Genomic DNA, 4,983 nt, shown 5'->3' on the forward strand with positions numbered 1-4,983 from the left:
CAGAGACAGACTCTGCCATGGCCTGGCCAAACAGGGGAGCTCAGACCCAGCCGTGTCAGCTGCCTTTTAGCAGGGCTGCAGCAGTGGCAGAGATGCCCAGTGCCTTCCCCAGCACACATTCCCAGTTTGAACTTTACTCCAGTAACAATTCTAAATCCAGCCTTTATCTTTCACCACATGTTGTCCTGTTTGCATATACTTTCTGATCACAAGTCCTTCATCTTTTTTTTTTCCATTTGATTTTTTTGTGTGTGTGTGGAAGAGATGCATGTTGGGATACCTTTGTTAAATACAGTTCTATAATTAGCATTTGGAATATTTTAGGAAAGCTCTCCTGTAAATCTAAAGCATTGGGAGGTATTAAAATGGACTTTACCTTTTTTTCCTCCAGCTACTGCGTAGGTGCTTCTAAAAAGATTCTGGATTCTTCATTAATTAAAATTTCCCCAAGAATTAAACATTTTCCCCCAACATCTGGAAATCGTGGCAGACCAAAAGTAAAACGGAACCATGTGTAAAAGGCAACCGAGACAGTGGGTGGTAAACTTTGCTGTTTGTTTGGAACACCAATACCTTCTGCATCCAAAACCCCTCGCCTGTGGATACTGAAATGTCCTGTGAAAGGAAGGAACTTAAAGCACTTTAAAGCCTGGCAGCACACCAGGAGTGGGGCTCCAGCAGGGATGAGGAGCAGGCTGGCACCTCCCTGCCTGGGCACGGGCTGGGGCTCCCTGCTCCCAGTGCCCTGCTCCCAGGGCACCCCCAGCCGGGCTGCAGGGAGGAGTCCCTGGGCACGGCAGGCCCAGCTCTGCCCTCCTGCTGCTCCTGTGCCCAGGGCAAGGAGGTGGAACTGCCAGGCTGGGGGAGAAGGGTGCTAAGAGGAGACTGCTGCAATCCCTTCTCCTCTCCCCTCAGCTCTGTGCTGTGCAGAGCAGATAAGTCAGGTGCCAACTGGGGGCTGTTTTGTACTGTTTAACCTTAATTTGTTTTACTGAAGTTAATCCCTCTGTCAACCTGGATGCCTTGACAAAACAGGGAGAGTTTATTTTTTGGTGAAGATAAAAATCCACTGCTAAACACTTACCACAAGCACGGTGTGTGCACGTTCAGAACTTCAGCTGCTCACTGCAGTCAGCTCAGCTTGTTTGTATCAGTCAGAAACCGTCCAGAGCAGGCTCTGAAACTGCAAATTGTCTGGGCTGTAAACAGAATCCCTTTCAATTCTCCCAATCCTGACTTTTAAAATGTTTTGATGCAATTAATAATATCTGTTAAATAGAACCTGATTAAAAAAAAAAAAACTTATACAAAATTATACCAGCTGAGATAAATATCTTTCTCAAAATAGTGACTGTAACTTACCCTGGAGGGCAGAAAGGAAAAAGAAATATTAGTATTGGTCTAATACAAATAAGGAAATTTTATGACCTTGAATGTGTGTGTATCAATAATAAAAATAAATTCTCCAAACTTGAAGTTATAATCTCATCTGTAGAATGAAATATCTGAGGATCTATGGCTCCACATTTTACTTCCCAGCACCACTAAATGAACAGAGGTGATCAGAATCATTAGTTTATCACAGAAGTGGAATTAATCACAGCCCGAGCTGTGTGTTGGCTGGGAAGACAACACGTAGCCAGTTGTTTGCTGCACAGCCAGATCAGGTGCTCCAGACTGCTCCCAAATGACTTTCTCTGAAATAACTGCTTTCACAATCAGGTGAGTTCTTTAGGACATTTGTGGGCTTAATATTTCCTCATGAGCTGTATTTGCTCAGACTAGAACCTGGATGTGCCAGAATGAGGATCCACTTCTCAAGATGCTGAATGGCCATTCTGTGGAAGAGAAATCTTCTGGGTGTAAATATGAAATGACAAGGTAGGGGAAAGTTTTAGATGATTTGAATGTTCAGTTCACACCTGCAAAAGCAAAATAATCAGTATTTCCTTTGCAAGGTGGCAGAGAAAGTCTTGCAGATGCACCTCCCATTCTGTTTGTACAATACATAGCAGGAGAGGGCTCCCATCTGAACTCATCTTCTGTGTGCCACAAATGCTAATGCATCTGATTATGAATAGAACAGTTAAAGTTCATTAATCCCTAACACTACCTGACTAATTAAGATAAATGCACACAATATTGGTTTTAAAGTCGATGGACTCTGCTTCCAGTTTACCCGTTTAAATGGGTAACATTTAATTAAATGTACATTTAATTTGTTTATGTGTCTAATTAATAGCTGAAAATGTAATTAAACATAAAGCTTTTAAAATGCTTATTCATTTCCTAGCACACAAGAATAGTAAATGTGAGCACTATAAAATGCAAGTACAACAGAGGGTGAGAATGCTAAAAATTTAAAGGAAAAAAAAGGTAACAGCCTCCAGAATCTGAAGGTAGAAACCCAATATAAATGAGTGCCTGTCATTATCTGTAGCCAGCTGTTCGTCATTATCCTGTTATACAGAAGTAGAACAAATGTGTCAATAAAGCTCTCATTAAAAAGTGTTTTGGATATAAATGCAGATTCTGCATTTACAGGAGCATCAGGGAAAAGAGTGTGAATGACACCAAAATTGACACGTCAGGCTTTGCCGTCTGTTTTTCTGCTGGGGCTCTTTTTCCTATCTGGGATAAGTGATGAAAATTAACTGCAGACAGGTTCACTCCCATGTTTCTGTTCCCCTCCACTTTGCAGCTGGAAGGCTCTGCAAACTGAGCTGGTTGTGTGTCCCTCCTCAGGCCTTGCTGAACTTCCTTCCCTGGCCCTTCCCTGCCCAGCCCGTCGCTGTTTCTGTTGCATGGGAGGTGGGTTACAGGCTGTGGGTTCTGAGTGTAAAGCTTCTGTTCCTTCCAGGCGCAGTGCTGGGGCTGCCTCGGCCACCAGGAGAGGAGTGGAGCTGTCTCCAGGGCAGGCAGGCCCAAGCTGGGGATGCTCAGCCTGGAGAAGGCTCTGGGAGGCCCTGCAGCACCTTCAGTGCCCAAAGGGGCCACAGGAGGCTGCACGGGGGTTGTTTCAAGGACATGAGACAAAGGGTAGTGGGTTTGACTGACAGAGGGCAGGTTTAGATCACACATGAGGAAGGAATTCTTCCTTGTGAGGCTGGCTGGGCACGGGCACAGAGAAGCTGAGGCTGCCCCATCCCTGGAAGTGCTCAAGGCCAGCCTGGATGGGGCTCTGAGCAGCCTGGTCTAGTGGAAGGTGTCCTTGTCCATAGGAGGGGGGTTGGAAGTCCCTTCCAACCCAAACCATTCCATGATCCTATGATTGACAATAACCTGTTCATTGGGGGAAAAAAAAAAAAACAATCTATCCCATATTTGTTTTTAATTTATTTCATATTATTTAGTAATATTTTAAGCTCCATATGGAGTAAGGAGGAAATCTGAAGGAATTTTCATCTGAGATCTGAACTGCTACATTATAACCATACAACTTTTCTGCATATTTGCTAGAGTAATTTTTTCCTCCCCAGCCTATTAAAATTCCCTCTGCCCAAGGGCCTTGATCTCACAAATACATATGCACAGTTTATGCATAAGGTAGCCCTTCTCATTTCAGCGGGCACATTTCTGTAACTCATACTGGGTTTGTATTATTTCTTCACAGGTCATGAGTCTGATGCTTGCAGATCCTTCTGGGTTTTCTACAGCACCCAAGGTAGGAATCTGTGCAGCAAAAGCTTCAATGCTTCTTTTCTGTTGGAGGCCTGAAGACAAAACCATCAATATAGCTTCTTTCTCTACTTTCCTGCAAGTGAGGCAAACCCAGAGCAGGAGGCTGGGTGTGGAACATAAGTACTTTGTATCTGTGCCTTTATAAAGAGATCTGGAGACGTCCATTTTGCAGCAATTGAGAAGAAACTGGGTGGGTGGTGTAGAAGAGGGGAACTGTGAAGACCAAATGTTTAGGAGTATTCAACTGTAAACAGAGAGATAGTCAGTAAACAGTTCCTCTGAAGAGAGTAATTAATAGGCACATGTGAAGAGATGGAAAAGAAGATGTATCCCTCCTCAGCAGACATCAAAGGGCAGGCTGGACAGTGAGGAATTGCGCATTCCCAAGGAGCCCACACAGCTGTATGGACACTCGGCTAGGAAATGGAAGGCAGTGTCAGAGCTGGGGAAAAGAGGAGTGAGGGGTAAGAAGGCAGTGAGAAAGGAGCCCTGCAGCAGCAAAGGAAGGAGCAGCACACTCTGTGGACATGGGAGCAGGAGAGGAGAGGCATGGAGGTCCAAGCAGGTCAGCTCTTTCTGCAGAGGGGTCAAGCAGCAGAGAAGTTTTGCAGGATTACAAAGAGTGATAAGACAGCGCAGTAGGTAGCCTCAAAATAAGATAAGGAAACAGAGGAGGAGCCACTGAAATGAATGGTTCTTCATTGTGATTCTCCTGCCTCTTGCTACATCTGAAAGCAGAACCCTGTGGCAGTTGGCCAGTTTGACAGGGAAGGCGATAAAAATAAATTACATCCTCTGTTTCCAATACAGCCTGAGATGTTTCCAAAAGAATGGGGGAAGGGAACTTTTCTGCAGGGAGAAAAGGTACTCACAAGATCCAAAAGTCATTGTCTGTTCTCTATAAAGGGGTGTCATGACTGACTCCACAGCGTACGAACTTGGCTCCAAAATGGGAGCTTGGAACACCCCACCTCTGGGACCAGCTGCTTTCACGAATGTTTCACTGCAAGACAAATATTAGTTCAAAATGAAGGAAATGCTCTTTTCTGTCTCAAAGAGCACACATGAAGCTGGGAAGAACAAATCAGAGAAACTGAGGCCAAGAAATTTGAAATTCCCAGTGTCCTGGGTGGTCTTTGTTGTTTAATTCTGCTTGTGTCATCAGTGGAGAATGTTCCTCTCCAAAACCTGACTAACACTTGGACAAGACAGATTTTCCCAATGACTTTGATTCACAGTTGAGCAGAATACATGCACGTCAGCAGTGTGGTTTTGGGTTACTTCTTCAAATCAGGTCTTGTG

This window comes from Zonotrichia albicollis, chromosome 11 (genome assembly GCF_047830755.1).
Source record: "Zonotrichia albicollis isolate bZonAlb1 chromosome 11, bZonAlb1.hap1, whole genome shotgun sequence".
NCBI classification, from domain to species: Eukaryota; Metazoa; Chordata; class Aves; order Passeriformes; family Passerellidae; genus Zonotrichia; species Zonotrichia albicollis.